Source organism: Mesoplodon mirus (assembly GCF_964341445.2).
Source record: "Mesoplodon mirus genome assembly, chromosome: 5".
In the NCBI taxonomy this organism is placed as follows: Eukaryota; Metazoa; Chordata; class Mammalia; order Artiodactyla; family Ziphiidae; genus Mesoplodon; species Mesoplodon mirus.
The window spans coordinates 45,268,481-45,289,467 of NC_138980.1; the positions used below are offsets into that span (position 1 = coordinate 45,268,481).

At 47.9% G+C, this 20,987-nt stretch overlaps 1 pseudogene across 1 annotated transcript; it reads left to right on the forward strand.

Moving 5' to 3' along the window:
* Nucleotides 1-2,352: 2,352 nt before the first annotated feature.
* LOC309805046 (SHC SH2 domain-binding protein 1-like) lies at nucleotides 2,353-4,584 on the forward strand (annotated as a pseudogene). The gene is made up of 2 exons: nucleotides 2,353-3,012; nucleotides 3,467-4,584. The product of its transcript is annotated as an SHC SH2 domain-binding protein 1-like (transcript).
* Nucleotides 4,585-20,987: the final 16,403 nt, after the last annotated feature.

Consider the following 20,987-nt stretch of genomic DNA (forward strand, 5'->3'; position numbering starts at 1 on the left):
ATGAGCTGGGGAAGGTAGGCATGAGCCCTTCTGGCTCACAGGGCAGCAGGAGGCCAAGTGTGTGTGTGTGGGGGGCGGGGCATGGGCTTGGGGAGCCAGGATGATGAGGGAGCCTTGGAAGGTTTGTGCGAAGGAGCTGTGAACCATCTCCTCCTGCAAAGCAGCTGCCTTGGGAGCTGGTCTGTCTTGCTCCCGGGCTGCCTGGTCCCTGTGTCACACCTGGGAGGCCACCCACGTGCGCTGTGGGAAGAGTTGTCCTCTACGGACCATGGGCTTGGGGCTGGCTTTATATCCCAGGTTTCGGTCCCCACTGATGCCCTGGGATGTGAGCCCTGCTGTCAGAGGTTCTTGAACTCACCTGTTAGAACTGATCTTCCTAAATATTGTGAGTTGATGAGGGCTGGGCCAGCCTGGTCCATCTTTGAGTATGTGGTTCACTGGCCTTGTGGGTGGTTTCCATAGTGCTCGATGAGGGAAGGGGAGAAGGGGAAGAAGTAGTCACCTCACCTGGGAGCTGTCTATACCTGCCCACCATACCTGGGGGATTATCTACTCCTGCCCACCTCACCTGGGGGGCTGTCTACACTTGCCCACATCACCTGAGAGCTGTCTACACCTACCTACCTCATCCGGGGGGGTCTGTCCCTGTCCCCCTGCAAGTGGGTCAGCGGTACTGTTGGCCCAGTGGCCACCTCAGGCCCTGCCCGCTATTGACCCAGTCTCCTGCAGAGTCAGGTGAGTCCACCCACAGAGCAGAGGGTGCTTGGAGCTGCTGGTGGCCTAGTGACTCTTTAGTTCTCTCCTGGCCCAGGGCGTGTCCAGAACATTCCTGGCACTGAGCTGGCATCTTCCTCAGGACAGAAACAGCCTGACTGGCAGAGCTAGAGCGTTCACTGTGGCACTTTTATTTCCAGCCTGTTTGCCCAGAAGGCAGAACCAGCCAGGATGCCCATGTGGGACTGAATTGTCTGGCCCTCGGTTTTCTCCTCCATCAGATCTCAGAACTGGCGTGCCATCTGAGGCAGGTTCCTGCTCTCTCACCTGTCGGGAGACTCCAAGAATGAATGATCAAGGCCAGGTTGAAGCCCAAGGGACAGACAAAGGTGCCGACCCCCCAGACACCGGTGCCTGGAGGTGTCTGACTCTGAGCCATGCTGAGGGCTCTGGTGCTGGTAAGAAGGGCCTCAGTTCGCACTCTCAGCTCCTCCCAGGACAGATACAATGCCCCGCATGGCACTCTGTCTGAAGGGTTATGGCCCTGGGTGATGTAGATGGGTGTAGACAGCCCTCAGGTCAGGTGGGTGGCTGCAGACAGCCCCCAGGTCAGGTGGGTGGGTGCAGACAGCACATGTTATGGGGACTCACTTTGAGGCACAGCCACCCAGCTGAGGGAGCACCCCAGGAGGGGCTTCACAGTGATGAAGCACTGGACAGGACCTGAAAGCTGAGAAGGAGCCGCAGGGGTACAGAGGGTGCATCACTGAGTGGTCCCCCAAGGGTGGCCTGCAGGGGATGCCTGGGGTCTGTCCCAGCAACAACGTGGCTGTTTAGGGGTCCCAAGGGAGACAAGCTGAACAGCAGTCTGGGGTCTGATGATCATGGAGGGTGTGTCTTTTGCCCTGAAGGAGAAAACCCAGCAAACTGGGGTTTCAGGGAGGTGATTCTGGGGACATCTTATCAGACGTTTCTGCTGTCAAGTGTGGAATAGCAAAGCTGGTGCATGTGCTTAGAAGTGCAGGCAAGGCGCCTGCAGGCCTTCAGGGTCACGCTGACACTGCCCTGGGGCCCGTATCTGACCTGAGAACTGACGGGCTGGACATGGCTGGCTCGGGGACCGCCTGCCCATCACTGCCCTCACCAGGCTTGTGTGCACTCCCAGCCCTGAGGAGATGGGATGGGCCCCATGGGACCAAGAGAGGAGGCTGGCTTGATCTCTGGGTACCCCTATTCCAAGATGATCCAAAGCATCTAGACTCAACCCTCCCCACTTCTCCATGCTCTTTGGAGCAGGCACGAACTCCTTCCTGTCGACAGGGCACTATGTGACATCGCTGTGCTCAGAGGGGCATCTGAGGACTGCTGGCTTCTCCCAGACCCAGGCAGGGCAGAGTCCGAGAGTACATTTCAGACCCGTTTGTCCCACTCAGCAAAGTTCTCAGATGTCTCCCCCTCCTTGAAAGTCTTGGTCCCGTGTCCCATTCTCCTACATCTCCACTTTAAAAAAAAAAATGTAGGGGAATATGGTCAGTATTTTGTAATAAGTGTAAACAGAGTGTGACCTTTAAAACTTTATTAGAGAAGCAGCTGTGTCATCACATTACTGGGCTGGGCAGCCGCCCGCGGAAACTTGAAATGGATGACGGGTTGCTGGCAGGTGGTGGGCTGGGGTCGGAGGCTATGGCGCCGGACCCCGAGTGCACCGGCTGGGCTGTGGAAGAGGAGCCGGGGCCCCTCAAGAAAGGTTTGTTCGAAGATGAAGATTCATGCAGTGATTGTAGCGATCATGATAAACCAGGTACTAGTTTACCAAGTTTTGTGCCAGAAAGTCAACTTTTGTTCTGTGAGTGATTCAGTGCTTATCAGGATCACATTTTAGCTGACTGCAAGGCCTCTGAGGTAAAAGAATTCACAGCTGAGTTCTTAGAGAAGGTCCTTGAGTCATCTGGATGGCGGGCAGTCTGGCACGCTAATGTGTTCGAGGTGCTGGTTGCAGTCACAGATGTGGACTTTGCAGCCTTGAAGGCAGTGGTGAGGCTTGCTGATGGGACCCGTACCTCTGTGAATCTCAAGTGAGCACTTTTACTTTGGAGTGTATGAAAGAGCTCCTTGATCTGAAGGGACACTGGTTGCAGGAGCTGTGGGTGGTGTTTGATGATTCTGGAGTATTTGACCAGACAACACTTGCAATTGAGCATATCAGGTTTTTCTATCAGAACATTTGGAGAAGTTGAGCTGAAGAAGAGGATGAGTATGATTATTTTGTTAGATGTGTTGAACCTCGACTGAGATTGCATGATGACCTTCTTGAAGACCAAGTTCCTTCAGGACTTATTGTTGACTATCAAAATCTGTTGACTCTGGGCTTCTCTGGTGGTGCAGTGGTTGAGAGTCCGCCTGGCGATGCAGGGGACATGGGTTCGTGCCCCGGTCCGGGAAGATCCCACATGCTGCGCAGCAGCTTGGCCCGTGAGCCATGGCCGCTGAGCCTGCGCATCCGGAGCCTGTGCTCCGCAACGGGAGAGGCCACAACAGTGAGAGGCCCGCGTACCGCAAAAAAAAAAAAAAAAAATCTGTTGACTCAGTGTGAGGAGAGTTACAGGAAATTTTTAAATCTGAGAAGCTGTTTGTCAAATTGTAACTCTGATTCTGAGCAGGAAAACATCTCCATGCTGGAAGGGTTAAAATTGTATTCAGAGATCGAACAGTTGAAATGAAAGCTAAAACTCACTGAGAATCCTTTGTTGAGATATGTTTGGTTATCAGAAGAATTCTAATATACAAGCAAAGGGCATCCATCCAAATGGCCAGGAGGTCACCCACGTGGTCTCTTCCACCATGACGACTGGTCTGCTGTAGTCCCTGCCCCGGGATAAGCTTTGTCCAGAGCCTTGTAAGGAAGAAATAGAAATTCAGTTCCATAGTGATCCATTGTCTGCTATAAATGCCTGCTATGAGGGCGACACTGTTATTGTTTGTCCTGGCCATTACGTGGTACGTGGTACATGGTACATTCTCCATTGCTGACTCCATTGAGTTGGAAGGGTATGGTCTACCAGATGATATTGTGATAGAAAAGGGAGGCAAAGGAGACACTTTTGTGGATTGTACGGATGCGGATATTAAAATCTCAAGCATAAAATTTGTTCAGCATGATGCCGTGGAAGGAATCTTAATTATTCACCGTGGCAAGACTACACTGGAAAACTGTGTCCTGCAGTGTGAAACTACAGGAGTCACAGTACAAACATCAGCAGAATTTTTAATGAGGGACTCAGATTTTTACGGTGCCAAGAGTGCAGGTATAGACATATATCCCGGGAGTAAGTGCACCCTGAGTGACAATCGGATCCACCACTGCAAGGAAGGGATCACTGCAAGGAAGGGATCCTCATTAAGGACTTTTTAGATGAACATTATGACATTCCCAAAATATCCATGGTGAATAATGTCATACATAATAACGAAGGTTATGGTGTTGTCTTGGTGAAACCTACAATTTTCTCTGACCTGCAAGAAAATGCCCAAGATGAAACGGAAGAAAATAAAGCACTTAAAGTTCAGACAAGTGGAGAGACAGATGTAGCTGAAAGAGTGGATCTAGAAGAGCTGATTCAATGTGCAACTGGTAAAATGGAGCTTTCTGTGAGAACTGACCTTTCTGAGCGAGTTGAAAGCAATTGCGAAATTGTAAATGAACTAGTTGCTGCCTCCACACAAAAAGGCCAGATGAAGAAGAAAAGGTTGAGTGAACTGGGGATCACGCAAGCTGATGACAACTTAATGTCACAGGAGATGTTTGTTTCAATTGTGGGGAACCAGTTCAAGTGGAATGGGAAAGGGAGTTTCGGCACATTTCTGTTCTGACCACTGTGATGTAAATAGATAGCAAAAGATTGGATTTTGCACATGCTGCCCCCAAGAATCACTGCTGCTATCATACTTTGCTTCATGTCTGTATTTTGTATCTGATTTATTCGATTGGGTTTGAGGGAAACGTAGATTTATTTCTGTCTGCAGGTGTTGCACATGAAACACTCTTTATAAAGAAGGTCATAAAAACATAAAATAGAAAATATTTGGAGATTTCTTATCTAGAAAGTCTTGCTTTTTCAAACACATAGTTCTCATATTAAGTCTATTAGTAACTTTCTAGTATAAATACACTTTAGCGGGCTTCCCTGGTGGCACAGTGGTTGAGAGTCCGCCTGCCGATGCAGAGGACACGGTGCAGAGGACACGGGTTCGTGCCCCGGTCTGGGAAGATCCCACGTGCCGCGGAGCGGCTGGGCCCGTGAGCCATGGCCGCTGAGCCTGCGCGTCCGGAGCCTGTGCTCCACAACAGGAGAGGCCACAACAGTGAGAGGCCTGTGTACCGCAAAAAAAAATAAATAAATAAAATAAATAAATAAATACACTTTAGCACTTCAAAGAGGAGGAAGAAAGTCAGGGAATACAAGATGAGTGCACAAAAACACAATAGGCCTCGATGTGCAGTATTCTTTTTTTTTTTTTTTTTTTTTGCGGTACGCGGGCCTCTCACTGTTGTGGCCTCTCCCGTTACGGAGCACAGGCTCCGGACGCGCAGGCTCAGCGGCCATGGCTCACGGGCCCAGCCGCTCCGCGGCATGTGGGATCTTCCCAGACCGGGGCACGAATCCGTGTCCCCTGCATCGGCAGGCAGACTCTCAACCACTGCACCACCAGGGAAGCCCAGAAAAGTATGTTTTATATAAACAGATTGATTGAGGTATAGCTGACATACAATAAACTGCACATATGTATTCAACTGGCTAAGTTTTGACACATGTATCCGCCTGTGAAACCACCACCGCAATCGAGAGCGTGGACACAACCGTCACCCCCCCAAAAGTCCCTCAGGACCTAAAAGAAAACTGTTTGCTGTCTTCTACCCGCAGCACTTCTGACACCAAACGTGTGGGTTTTCCACACCAAGGAACTCTGACACTAGCCCCCCTGGAGTTAGCGCAAACCCCAACGTGAAGCACTCAGGTGAAGCGCTCAGTCCCACAAGACTGGCCCCATTTCCAGTGCCAGTCACAAGACTGGGCCTCCAGGATTTCTGAAAGACCAGTTATACATCATGGGTTCCAAAGACCCCCTTCTTGGGTTCAACAATTTGCTAGAATGGCTCACAGAACTCAGGAAAACACTTTACAATTACTTTGTTGTTGTTTGTTTTTTTAAATAAAGGATACGACCCAGGAACAGCCAGATGGAGGAGATGCACAGGACAAGGTATGTGGGAAGGAGCACGGAACTTCCGTGCCCTCTCTGGACAATGTCACCCTCCCAGCACCTCCACGTGTTCACCAACTCAGAAGCTCTCTGACCCCACCCTTTTGGGTTTCTATGGAGGCTTCACGACATAGGCACGACCGATTAAATCATTGGTTATTAGTGATTCAGTATCAGCCTCCAGCCCCTCTACTCTCCCCGGAGGTCGGGGGCTAGAACTGACAGGTCCAACCCTCTAATTGTGTGGGTAGCTCCCAGGGCAACCAGCCCTCATCTTTAGGTGCTTTCTGGAAGTCACCTTAGTACCAGAAGCTCAGGTGTGGTTGAAAGTGGCTTGTTATGAACGACAAAAGACACTCCTATTTCAGAAACTGGGGACGGAAACCAAATATTTTAACAAAAGATGCTCCTGTTGCTCTTATCACTTAGGAAATGACAGGGGTTTTAGGAGCTCTGTGCCAGAAGCTGGGGATGAAGACCAGATATAGATTTCTTGTTACATCACAATAACAAGACAATAACAGGACACTTCCTAATCCCTCCCACCTGCCCCTCCCCTTCTTTCTCAAGTATCCACTTTGGGTCACTCTAGATTAGTATGCACTTTCTAGAATTTTCTATAAGTGGAACAGTACAGTAAGTACTCTTTGTCTTCTTTCAATTAGCATCATTATTTTGAGATCTGTCCATATCACTGCACATGTTAGTATTTCTTTCCTTTTCATTGCTTCATGGATTGTGTTCCATTGGATGGACATGATTCCTTTCTATCAAGTGCTTTTTATATGCCAGGCACTGTGCCAGTAGTTGAATCTCCAAACTGAGTTAAAAAAATTTTTTTTTAATTAATTAATTAATATATTTATTTATTTTTGGCTGCGTTGGGTCTTCGTTGCTGCACACGGGCCTTCTCTCGTTGTGGCGAGCGGGGGGTTACTCTTCATTGTGGTGCACGGGCTTCTCATTGTCGTGTCTTCTCTTGTTGCGGAGCGTGGGCTCTAGGCGCGCGGGCTTCAGTAGTTGTGGCTCACGGGCCCTAGAGCGCAGGCTCAGTAGCTGTGGTGCACGGGCTTAGTTGCTCCGTGGCATGTGGGATCCTCCCGGACCAGGGATCGAACCTGTGTCCCCTGCATTGGCAGGTGGATTCTTAACCTCTGTGCCACCAGGAAAGTCTCTCCAAATTAAGTTTTAATCCCCAAACTGGTCTGCAAGGAAGTGTTGTGATCTCCCCTTGACATCCGAAGCAATTAGAAAGCTTGACTCCTTACAGGTCACACAGCTGGTAAATGCAAGAGTCAGAATTTGAACTTACATCTGGCTCCAAAAGTCACTTGCTCCACTGGATGGTTGCCCTATACAGGGGTCTGTTATCAATAAACAATCTATAATAAGATTAGAAAAGAGTTTTATTTGAGCCAAACTAAGGACTAGCCCGGAAGCCATCTTCCCAGCTTACTCTGAGAAGCTGCTCCGGAGCAGCAGTGTTTTCAGCACAGTTTTCTATCTTGTCAGAACAAAGAACATTAAACAAGTCACGGTTACATTTCTTCAGTGGTTCAAAAAAAAGAACAGAACAGCATGTACCCAGCGAGTTAGCATGGCCTTGCACCTGGGAAGGGAGTCTTATCGTCAAAGGAGGACGAGCACTGGCATCCCAGGAAGAGGGGCATTTAATCTTTTTTTTTTTTTTTTTTTTTTTTGCGGTATGCGGGCCTCTCACTGTTGTGGCCTCTCCCGTTGCGGAGCACAGGCTCCGAACGCGCAGGCTCAGCGGCCATGGCTCACGGGCCCGGCCGCTCCGCGGCATGTGGGATCTTCCCGGACCGGGGCACGAACCCGCATCCCCTGCATCGGCAGGCAGACTCTCAACCACTGTGCCACCGGGGAAGCCCCTTAATCTTTATTTTTAACATGGACACTCTTTACTTCTGGTCAATGTCCCCTTTTCTTAAATAATTAAAGCAGATGTACAACGTATGTATGATAGGCCACAGTTAGTTAGCATAAAATTCAAGTTAACTCTTGTATAAGCCAGAATGACTTTCTTATATTTCAATAGGTGAAAATTTCTTTTATCAGGTCCCTCTGAGACCCTGGCCACCCTGGGTTCCTCAGCAGCAAGATGGATTTTTTCCTTTACTTTTCTTCTCTTTTCTTTTTCTTTTATGGAGGTGAGATTCACATACCAGAAGAGTAACCATTTTAAAGGGAACAACTCAGTGGCATTTAGTATATTCAAGATGTTGTGGAACTCTCACCTCTGTCTAGTTCTAGAACATTGTTTCATCCCCAAAGAAACCCTATCCCCATTAGCAGTTACTTCCCTTGAATCCTGGAAGCAGCCAGTAGTCAAATTTCCAATATGACCTCCCCTCATCTGTCCCTGTTGCAGAGGTCAATGTGCGCCCGCCTGCCCCCCTCCCCTCACTCCCCTGGCTGCCCTGCAGTGCACGTAGGAAAAGGTGACCAGGCTCTGTGAGTGGAGGTCCCGCACCCCCTACCCCATGCATGACCAGAGGTAGAGAGGAAATTCCAGCTCCTGCCCTGGGGTTTCCACTTCTGAGTGATCCCCTGTGTCTGCGGAGCTGTGCTGGCCTGGAGCCAGCTCTCCTGCTCGGCACAGACCAGAACCGTCCCCTGTGGCCTGTCCAGGTTCATATGATGCTGAATCTCAGCATATTTTCCCCCTGAGCCAAGCAGAAGCTGTCACTCCTGCAACAGTACCACGGAGAAAAACCTTGGCATCCCAGGGGCAGGGGCGGAGGCCCGAGGCAGGGAAGCCATTCTCAGCACAGGGACCCGGAGCCAGGGTGGACTTCTAGATCCAAATTTCCAAAGCAAATTAACCAGCTCCCTCTCAGGCTTTAGGTTGCTGCCCAAGAGGCACGTAGGGCCTGGCTGTGGCCAGCAGTGCCAGACCCTCCCTGCCAGCCGTGCTCCTGCCAAAGAGCCGTGCGTGGGGCTTCTTTCTCCTGAATCACAGCTTTAGTGAGATACAATTCACATCCCATACAATTCACCCATTTTAAAGGGTCCAATTTAATGGTTTTTAGTGTATCCCCAGAGCTGGGCAACTACTACCACAGTCCATTTTAGAACATTTCCATCACCCCAAAAAGAGACCCCATCCCCATGAGCATTCACTCCCCGCCCCCTGCTGAAGCATGCCCCCTGCCGCCCCCCCACCACCAAACCACTAATCTGCTTTCTGTCTCTGTGGATTTGTCTGTTCTGGATATTTCACATAAATGGAATCATACACTATCTATCCATTTATGTCTGGTTTCTTTCTTTCAGCATGATGTTTTTAGATTTCATCCATATAGTAGCATGTGTCAGTGCTTCATTCCTTTTTATGGCTGAGTAATACTCCATTGTATGGATGGACCACATTTTGTTTACCCTTCCATCCACTGATGGACATTTGGGCTGTTTCCACCTTTTGGCAGTTGTGACTAGTGCTGTGGATGTGCGTGTACCTGTTTGAGTCCCTGTTTTCAGATCTCTCAGGTATATACCTATGAGTAGAATTGCTGGATCATATGCTAATTCCATATTTATCTTATTGAGGAATTGCCAGACTGTTTTCCATAGCTACCACACAATTTTAAATTCCTACCAGCAGTGCACGAGGGTTCCAATTTCCCCACATCCTCATGGACACTTGTTAGTGTCTGTTGCTTTGATAGCCATCCTGATGGGTGGGAGGTGGTATCTCATGTGGTTCTGGTTTTCATTTCCCTGATGACTAGGGATTTTGAGCAACTTCTCACGTGCTTATTGGCCATTTGTGTATCATCTTTGGCGAAATGTCTATTCAAGTCCTTTGCCCATTTTTTTTTTTTGTGGTATGCGGGCCTCTCACTGCTGTGGCCTCTCCCATCGCGGAGCACAGGCTCCAGACGCGCAGGCCCAGCGGCCATGGCCCACGGGCCCAGCTGCCCCGCGGCACGCGGGATCCTCCTAGACCTGGGCACGAACCCGTGTCCCCTGCATCGGCAGGCGGACTCCCAACCACTGCGCCACCAGGGAAGCCCCCTTTGCCCATTTTAAAATTAGGTTGCTTGTCCTTTTTTGTTGTTGTTGAGTTATAACAGTTCTTCATATATTCTGGATATTAATCTCTTATCGGCTATATGGTCTGCAAATATTTTGTCCCATTTGTGCATTGTCTTTTCACTTTCTTGATAGTCTTTTGATGCACAAACGTTTTACATTTCGATAGAGTCCAATTAATCTATTTTTCCTTTGTTGCGTGTGCTTTTATTGTCCTATCTAAAATAAAACAGAAGGACAGTGAATCTGCCACGTGGGTTCCTGGGGCTGAGGGGCCTCTGGGGACTGATGGCTCAGGAAGGGGTGGGGCAGGGGCTCCTGGCTCAGGTTGGATTCTGGAATGTGACACGACTGATGGGCAGTGTACCAGGTCTGACCACCTCTTTCCCCACTCCATTGCTGTCGAGCTGATCTTTGACGGTGGGCAGGAGAGGGGATGGCTCCAGTACAGGCGAGAGGGAGAAAGACCCGGAGAGTGACTTTGACTTTTTTCTTCCTTTTCTTCTTCCCTCTCTCCCCCTCTCTCTCTTTTAAAATAATTTAAAAAGAATATGCTATTCTGTAGGATCATGTAATTGTGGATATATGACATCTTGCGTTTGTGGAAACCCATGGAATGTACAACACCCTAATGTAAACTGTGGCCTTAAGTTAATTGTAATGTATCAATATTCATTCATCGATTGTAACAAATACACCATCCCAGTGCAAAATGTTAATAATAGGGGAAACTGTTGCAAGGGGAACTCTGTACTTTACAGTTTACTTTTCTGTAAACTCAAAGCTGCTAAAAAAAAATCTATTAATTAAAAAAAAATAAATGCAATATAGTAGTGATTACATTGCAATGGTTGCAAATATATGTGAAAAATGAAAGAGAGAAAAAGTAATATTAATATATTTGATAAAAGTTATTAAATTAAAAAATACTTTAAATAAAGAAAAATAAAAATTTAAATGATTTTAAAAATTTTCAATAACTTAAAATAATTAAATAAAAATTGAAATCATTTTCATAATTTCTTCTGAAATAATTTCAGACTTGCAGAAACATGGCAAAAACCATCCAAAGAACCCCCTTTCACTTGGATTCCCCGAAGGTGGAATTTTATCATGTTTGCCCCCTGCTCCTTGTTCTCTACCTCTCCACTCATCATAGCGATTTTTCTTTCTGAATCATCCCAGAGCAATTGGCAGACATGCTGCCCTATCACCCTGATGCTATCCCCCAAACAAGGACACTCTCCTACAAAGCCTGCTTGCCACTGCATGAATCCAACACCACCACTAGGGCGGCAGCACCGGGCAGTCTCCAGCCTCCATCTGGACTCCAGCTGCCCCTTCAGCCTAGAACGTTTCTCAATCTTTCCCTGGCCTTCATGGCTCTGATGGTTTTAAATAGAGATTTAATAGAGATGGAAGACAGATGAGTGGTTGCTTAGGCCTGGTGGGAGGATGGAGGGCTGGTATGATAGCTAAAGAGTATGAGGTTGCTTTTTGAAGTGATGAAAATGTTCTGCAATACTTTTTAAAAAATTATTTAATTTTTTATTTGGCTGTGTTGGGTCTTAGTTGTGGCAGGTGGGATCTCTGTTGTGGCACGGGGGCTTCTCTCTAGTTGTGATGCATGGGCTCTAGAGCATGCCAGCTTAGTTGCCCCGCAGCACGTGGGATCTTAGTTCCCTGACCAGGGATCGAACCTGTGTCTCCTGCATTGGAAGGTGGACTCTTAACCACTGGACCACCAGGGAAGCCTGTTACTTTTCTTTTTTTTTAATTGAAGTATAGTTGATTTACATTGCTGTGCCAATCATTTCTTTTACAATACTTAAAAAATTTTATTTTCTTAATTGAAGTATAGTTGATTTACAATGTTGAGCCAATCGAAAATGTTCTGTAATTGATTGTGATGATGGTCACACATACATGTGTATATACTAAAAACACCCTTGAATTGGACCCTTTAAATGGTCAAATTGTATGGTGTGTGAATTATATCTCAATAAAGCTGTTGGGAAAAAAGAATACAGACTTTTCATTCTGTAGATGACCCTCAATCTGGAGCTATCAGTATATCCTTATGCCCAGGGTCAGGCCCTACATTCTTGGCAGAACCACAGAATCAGTAATGTACTCTTTTCAGGACACCACATCAGGAGGCCCCCCTGGCATCTGGTCCCTCTACTGGGTGTTATCTTGTGTGTAGTAAAGAATTGAACCTGATTCAAAGAGAGTCTGGCCTTTGCCATTGACTCTTTGGAGGTGCCTTTTAAACTTCTGGGATGTCCTGCCTAAGAAGAGTGTCTTTGTTTACCTGGAACCTTGGACCACACCAAATAGTCTAATTTATGATGGGGGCCTCAGGCCATATGGTCTCAGCTTGACCTCCAGATGGTCTGGAGACTAAAGGTCAGCCACATGGACAGTTGACCTTGGACCCCTCAATAAAAACTATGGACACTGAGTCTTGGATGAGCCTCCCTGGTTGGCAGTACACCATGTGGGTTGTCACACATCATTGCCAGGAAAATAACTCTTTCCTGACTGCACTGTGTGGGGAGGGGGGCACTTCTGGAAACCCATGCCTGGATTTCTCCTAGACTTTTCTCTTGGCTGTTTTTAACTTACATCCTTTCACTGTCATAAACTGTAACTGTGAGTATAATTATTTTCAGTGAGTTCTGTGAATCCTTCAAGAAAATTATTGAACCAGAGGGTGGTCTTAGGACTCCTAAACTTGCAGTTGGTGTCAGAAGTGAGGGTGGTCTTGGGACTTCCCTGGTGGCACAGTGCTTAAGACTCCATGCTCCCAATGCAGGGGGCCTGGGTTTGATCCCTGGTCCAGGAACTAGACCCCACATTCATGCTGCAAATAAGAGTTCGCATGCCACAGCTAAGGAGCTGGCAAGCTGCAACTAAGGAGCTCACCTGCTGCAACTAAAGAGCCCACGTGTCGCAACTAAGACTGGACACAACCAAATAAATAAATATGAAAAGAAAAGAAGTGAGGGTGGTCTTGTGTCCCCTAATTTCATGCCTTGACAACAAGGGCCTCCACCATGAGGCTCTGTTTTTCTTTTTGTCACTGGTAGGTATTTTGCGAGCAGATCTTTTGTGTCTACACCAATCACCTGTTCTTTCCACTCCTCCTATCATCAGCCTTAGTGTCTATTATGATCCTGTCTGAACCAGCTACCTTCCTGGTGGTTGACAAAGGGCATTTCTATATTCCCATCACTCAGTTTATTAGTTGATTATTAGTTATTATTGTCTCAGTTTATTAGTTGATAGTCTATCCTGTTGACTCTCCTGGTGGCTGACAGCTGATAAAAATTGGCTGTGAATCATTACTTGAAAGAACCCATAGTGTGATGACATCTTTCCAAACATGGCTTTCTTAGGGGGTGGGTATTGTGTGCAAAAACCAAGGATTTGGTTTGCAAAGTGAGAAGCTTGGGATCCTCTAAACCAGTCATTCTCAACTGAGGGTGGTTTTACTGGCATCTACTGGGTCTGCTCAGCATCTCATAAAGCACAGACAGCCCCCCATGGCAAAGAATGATCTGGCCCCAAAAGTCAGTAGTACCAGGGCAGAGAAACCCTGGAATAACACTGGGGAAAGGGCCCATCAGGCAGTGGACACAGCCTGGGCAAAGGCCAGGAGGTGGCACCAGGCCTGGTGTGTGGGTGGGAGGGAGGTTGGAGGGGCAGGACCTGACCTTGATCTTGGCCTTGGTCCTGGTTGGGTGGGCTTCATTACATCCTTGTTAAGGCAAGGCCCACTTGAGCCTCTGTCCTGCTCTGCTTTTGCCAGTTTGCTCCTCTGTGCTTCCCCTCACTGAGCCCATGCTGCTCATTTGTGAAATGGGGGAACTTATAGAGCACACTGGGTCAAGGGGGTAAAAATGCTTAAGATGCATAATGCGATAATGTGAGGACCTTAGGACCTTTGGAAGCAGGCAGTGAGAGGACAGAGAAATGGTCCTAGATACACTTGCCAGGGTGCCACGGGCATACACAGAACAGACAGAATCCATCCCCAGTTCAGATGGACTCTAGAACCTTCCAGGGGAGCACAGCGTGGCCCAGGGAACCGAGATGGGGAGGGGGGAAGCCTTCTCAGGCCACAAGGTTCAGTGGGACCCCATTCTCTGCAGGAATCTTCATTGAATCCCGGCACCCTCTTGAGTTGCAGCTCATGACTGACCCACAATATTAGCTATCAGTTGTGGGAGCCCAGTATGAGATGCTGCTGGCAGCACAAGAGGCCCACATTCTCCAGATTCCGGATTTTGGAAGGAGACCCAGGAAGTGGAGGCATGGGAAAGGAGCCCAGAACCAGCTCTGGTTTCCTGGGTGCTGCTCCTGCGCCAGGCCCAGAGTCGAACTCTCTACACGCACCCGTCGCCTTGTTTAGTCCTAGCAGCATGTAGGAGGGTGGGGTTATGACTATCCTTATGTGATGGACAAGGAAAACGAAGTCCAGATTGCTTGGCACTGCCCCAGATGTGAAGCTGGGTTGGGACCCCTAAGCCTGGTTCCAAGCCCCCACCCACACCCAGCCCTTCACTTGCTGTGGTCTGTACTCTGAGGCTATCAGAATGACACAGTGGGGCAAACCTAACTTAGGCCAAGGAAGTGACAAATTGGACTTATGCACAGACTTCAACTTAGATAGATATTACTCCCTTCCTGGGAAGGGCCTAAGAAATAACTTAAGATTATTTGCTGAAAGGTCCCTGTGCCAGCATGAATAGGATCCCCCTAAAATTCATGTCCACCCAGAATCTCAGAATATGATCCTATTTGGATCACGAGTCCAAATGGGTTTGGGTCTTTGCAAATGTAATCAGTTATTACAATGAGATCAGGGACTTCTCTGGTGGCGCAGTGGTTAAGAATTCGCCTGCCAATTCAAGGGACACGGGTTCAAGGCCTGGTCTGGGAAGATCTCACATGCCGCAGAGCAACTAAGCCCATGCACCACAGCTGCTGAGCCTGCGCTCTAGAGCCCACGAGCCACAGCTGCTGAGCCCGCACAGCACAACTACTGAAGCCCATGCGCCTGGAGCCTATGCTCCACAACAAGAGAAGCCACCGCAATGAGAAGCCCATGCACCTCAATCAAGAGTGGCCCCTGCTTGCCACAACTAGAGAAAGCCCGGGCGCAGCAACAAAGACCCAACACAGCCCAAAATAAATTAATTTAATTAAAAAAATAATAACATTAAAAAAATTAAAAAAAAATAAAAGGAGGTCATATTGGATTAGGGCGGGCCCTCAATCCAATAGGACTGGTGTCCGTATAAGAAGAGGGAAATTTGGACACACACAAACACACGAGGAGAGAAAGCCATGTGATGATGGAGGCAGAGATTGTGAGATGAACTGGGACCTGGGACCCTTTACTGCATGCTTGTGCCTGGACAAAGTTCTCCTGGAGCAAAAGAATACAAAGAAACTATAAGGGACTAAAATAACTGCACGCATGTGCAGTAGAGGCAATTATAAACAATAAGATACCAAAAGGCCACAGACCAACTGCCAGTTCTGACGTGCCAGGAGCAAAAGCAGGGTACTGCCCAGGATCCCTGCACAGAGTACCACCAAGGGAGTGGGAAGACTACCTAAACTACACCTCCTGCCCAACCCACTGATCTGCCCACCACCCCCCTCACCCCATGTAAGGAAGCCCCTTAACCCCCAGCTCAGGGAGTGAGCAAAGGCACCTGTTTTTTGTTCTTGCTCCCTCTAAAGCCTTGCCTGAATTTCTCATCTGGCCTCTTATCAATTTCTATTGATTAAAGAGTCCAAGGACCCTAGTCAGTAAGAATGGGAGCAATGTATCAATTAGCCGAGGTAAGCCAAAGACTTCCAGAGGCCACCAAAAGCTGGGAGAGAGGCATGGAATAGATTCGCCCTCACAGTCTTCAGAAGGAACCAACCCTGCCAAACCTTGATTTTGGATTTCAGTCTCCCAGAACCATGAGGGAAGAAATTCTGTTGTTTTAAGTCACTCAGTCTGTGGTCCTACATTATAGCAGCTACAGGACACTAACAGACCCCAGAAATGGTTGTTGCATCTGCAAACAGCATTCACTCTGCCGTGGACTGTAATCGCAAATAACAACCGGAAAGTCCTCTGCCCAAGTGTGTCTGCACTCTACACTGCTGCGAAATTCCTTGGACATTTTCATGATGCAAAAGAGCAGGACACACCATGCACAGAAGCAGCATCACATGGAGCTGGCTTTAGGGAATCTGCGTGGCAGAGCTCACGTCATTAGCTTTTTCCTTGACCTCTGCTGAGCCCTGGGCTGGGCACCTCCAGGTGAGGTGTGTGAAATCCACCTTCTCATTACTGATCTTTATTAATTCAACTGCAAGTGGAACTGAGCTGTTTGGGCCTTCCGTGAGATGCTGGAAATACAGAGCCAGAGAGGGAGGGAGCAAAAGGAAGCAAAGACCTGTCAGTGTGGGCATTCCCAAAGCACATTGTTTGCTTGTTCAGAAACATATATGCAAACAACTATATTTGCATGTATTTCCATATGCCATTTTTTGCTCTATTGAGATATCATTGACATGCCATCAAATTTACCTGTTTTCAGTATACAAATCAATGATTCCTCATAAATTTACAAGATATTACAACATCATGACAATCTAGTTTTAGAATATTTCCGTCACCCCCAAAATATCCCTTGTGTCGTTTTACCATTAATCTTTGCTCACAGCCAACCATCACCTCTATCTAGTTCCAGAATATTTTCATCACCCCATAAAGAAATCTCATACTCATTAGCAGTCACTCTCCACTCTTCATCCACCTCAATCTGTTCCTGGCAACCACCAATCTGCTGTCTGTTTTGCACATTTCATACAAACTGAATCATGCACTATGTGGTCTTTTGGGTCTGTCTTCTTTCACTGCGCATAATGGATAATGGTTTCAAGGTTCGTCACATTGTAGCCATGTCAGTGCTACATTCCTTTCTATGGCTGAATAATATTCCATTGTATGGATGAACCACATTTTGTTTAGCCATTCACCTATTGATGGGCATTTGGGTCATTTCCACCTTTTGGCTACTGTGAACAGTGCTGCTCTGACGTGTGTGTACAATTTGTTTGAACACCTATTTTCAAGTCTTCAGGTCTACACCTAGGGGTAGAATTGCTGGGTCATATGCAAACTCTATGTTTAACTTTTGGAGGAATCATTCCCTTCTTTTTTGAGATTATTTTAAAGATAATAATGAAGATTATCTCTCTGTCCTCACCCAGTTAGAAATGTCACATAGAACATAAGACACCCTGTCAAACATGAATCCCACATAAGGAACAAATAAAATTTATTAGTGTAAGCATGTCCCAAATATTGCATGGACTACGCTTATGCTAAAAATTTTTGTTGTTGTTGTTTATCTGAGTCAAATTTAGTTGTATTTTTCTTTGCTAACTCTGGCAAACCTACACCTAATTCATGCCTTATCTTGGGTGAAAACATTGCTATTTAGCCCCATTGTTTATCTACAATCTCTCTTTCTTTGGGTATGTAACCCAGAGTGAAAAGTGGTGGAGTATATGGTAATTCTGTTTAACTTTTTGAGGAACTGCCAGACATTTTCCCCTCATGGTCGCATCATTTTACATTCCCGTGAGAAATACACAAGGGTTTCAATTTCTCCACATCCTCACCAATACTTGTTATCGTCTGTTTTTTAAAAAAATACTATCATTGTAATAGGTGTGAAGTAGGAGCTCATTGTGGTTTTGGTTTACATTTCCCTACTGATTAGTAATGTTGAACATCTTTTTACGTACTTGTGGGCCATTTATATATCTTCTTTGGAGGAGCCTTTCTCAAAGTCCACCCTGGGAAGGGGGATCACACTGGTTGTGTGGAAAAGCCTCTGCTCTTCACATGCTGGGGGCATAAAGGACACAGGGTGAAAGAGATCACACGGGCGCAGGAAGATCCCCCCAGTCATCCTTCCCTCCCCTCCAGGTTCCTGCTCCCCAGGCAGCAGGAGGTGAAAGTGCTTGGGTCTTGTTGAAATCGCCTTCCTGCATCCCTCTCTCTGGCTACTCTTCTCCCCCGAAACCCCATACCCCACCTTCCCTGATTTGTGGGAATCACACATGGCACATCCTTCCTTTATCTGTTTGTCCCTTGTCCCATGGATGGACACACAGTCTGCTTCTGGCTATTCACCACCCTTGAATGATGCAGCTGTGAAAGCTCTTGGCTGGGTCACCTTGGATGCATTCATGCCCTTCCAGCAGGGTCAGAGGTCACATGCAGTTTCAGCTTCATTAATATCACTGGCCACTCCCCAAGTGAGGAACTGGCTGTATCCTCCTGAGCAGCAAACATCACTCACCACAGCCACTCCTGCACAAGGCATGCCCTGTTCCCCCTCTGGCTTTGGGGTCTTGGCCATGCTGTGCTCAGCTGCCACCTCCTGCTGGTGGTGGGGCTGCTCGTCTGTCATCCCCTGCCACATCCTGACTGCCGGGTGCTCAGCGGGCCCAGGACCAGGCTGGCTCCCTGGAAGAACAAAATGCTTCTCACAATTGGACTGTCTTCCTTGTCCTCCCACCCAGACCCAGACTGCTATGCCATTCATCACTGGTGAGCTAGGAGATATTTAGCAATCTCTTCCTGGGGGGTGAAAGCAGCCAGTTCTTCCCTGACATATTCTTAAAAATGACTATGTTCTTCACACCAACCACAGGGCTCATGGAAAAAAGGAGTCAGGACACCACACTCAAAAACTGTGTCAAGGGCTTCCCTGGTGGCGCAGTGGTTAAGAATCTGCCTGCCAGTGCAGGGGACACGGGTTCGAGCCCTGGTCTGGGAAAATCCCACATGCTGCGGAGCAGCTAAGCCCGTGCACCACAACTACTGAGCCTGCGCTCTAGAGCCTGCAAGCCATGACTACCGAAGCCTGTGCACCTAGAGCCCATGCTCTGCAACAAGAGAAGCCACTGCAATGAGAAGCCCACGCACCGCAACGAAGAGTAGCCCCCGCTTGTCACGACCAGAGAAAGCCCACGTGCAGCAATGAACACCCAATGCAGCCAAAAATAAATAAATAAAATAAATTAATTAAAAAAAACTGTGTCAGTAACACATTTTAAAAAGATAGGCGTTTACTAAAAACTGATAGCACCATTATACACACGTTAAACCCTAAGATGACATGAATACTACAGCACATGTGGCACTTGACCTTGGAAAAGACCTGAGGTTCATGTGTGGATGTGGTGTGGGAAGGTTGTAGCCTTCGTGTCTCTGAGAGGTACCAGGAGGGGGTTTGCTGAAATGAGATGGGACATTGTCATCCCAGACAGGGGAGGGCAGGGTGGCTCCTAACAGCTCAGGGAGTGTAGATGTTGAGGGTGTGTGTGTGGGGGGGGCACGGGTTGTATATTCCCATGTGGCTCTGGTCAGTGGGGTGCTATTTCCTGCATTCACTCCGTGTTTCTTACAGACCAAATCCTGCATAAGCAATACCACATTCCATCAAATTACGCTCAAATCCTTCCCTTATGTATCCATCATGTTGGAACAAATTTTTGTTTTCAAAACTAGTGTTAGAGCAGAATTGACTGTACTCCCCCCATGGCCAGTTTCAAGCTGTTAGCAGGAAGTCACTACATGGGAAGAGATGTGTATCACTACAGAGTCTTTTCACCATCAGATACAAAGGTCAGGGATACTCTCAAGAGCACAGAGAAAAGTATGATGTAGTGAAATAATGAGGAATTGATAACTTTCGCATACTTATTGTTTTTATTTTTAATATCATATACTAAATTGAAAGTTGGTGTAACAATTTCTAATAATGGCTCTGTTAACCAGGGACTCACACAAGTGCTGGAAACGTATCAAATGTGGGACTCTTCCCCAGTTCCCCACTTCAGCTCAGGGAACCAGGGAGGATGTCACATGTACTGATGTCCACTTCAAAGCAGGGGCCCGGCATCCAGTAGCAAATGGTGCTCCTGCCCCAGGGGAGGCAGACAGGAAGTAGGTTCACTGGGATAATAAGATCATGGCCTCAGTACTGGGCACCATGGAGTGAGTTAAACTGGGTGTTGAGAGCACGGTGGTGTTCTATTTGCCTCTTATTCACCCCATTAGGGAAGGAAGGATCCCTCATGCTAAATAGTACAAGATAACCAAACACACAATACCCAACACTGAACGGGTGAGGTAGAGAGTGGTCTGCTAGTTACATATATTCACAACCCCGGGCGGGGTGGGGGGAAGACACAGCTGGCCATGCAGGACCACATGAGGGGTGCACTTAGGAGCCGGGTGACAGCCAGAGGCTGTGGGAGGCAGGCTTTGTAGTAACAAGAGGGTGGGGTGCCCCTGCTTCCCTCGGGAGGACGTGATGGGCTTACTTGAATAACAAGAAAGTGAGGGAATTCCCTGGCGGTCCAGTGGTTAGGACTGGTTGGGGAACTGAGATCTTGCAAGCCGTGGGGCTCGGCCAAAACCAAAACACAAAAAACCAAGGAAATGAAATCTGTTAGCTTAGGACTGGGTGGCATGCAGCTGGTTTGACCGACAGGGGAACTAGCCAGGTGGGGTTCAGCCTCTCCTGCTGAGTGGGGGCAGACCTGGCAAGAGCAGGGAACTCAGGCTTTGGGGGACCTGAAATCTGAGGCTTTTTCTTACAGGTAGTCAGGCAAGGAGGGAGGGTAGAGCTAGTCCTGAAGGCCGGCCTTGGGATGCCAGGAGGAAGAGTATCCCAGGCGGAAGAGTATGCCAGGCAGAGGGGCCAGCTGGCACCTCGGCTGGAGGAGGTGGTGGTGGTAGTGAGTCGGGATCCACAGAACCCTGGAGGCCTGTGTAGCCAGAGCTACATGGATGAGGGAGAAAACAGAGGGGCAGGAGGCTGGCCTCGCAAGACTGGAGAGTGGAGCCTGGTTTACGG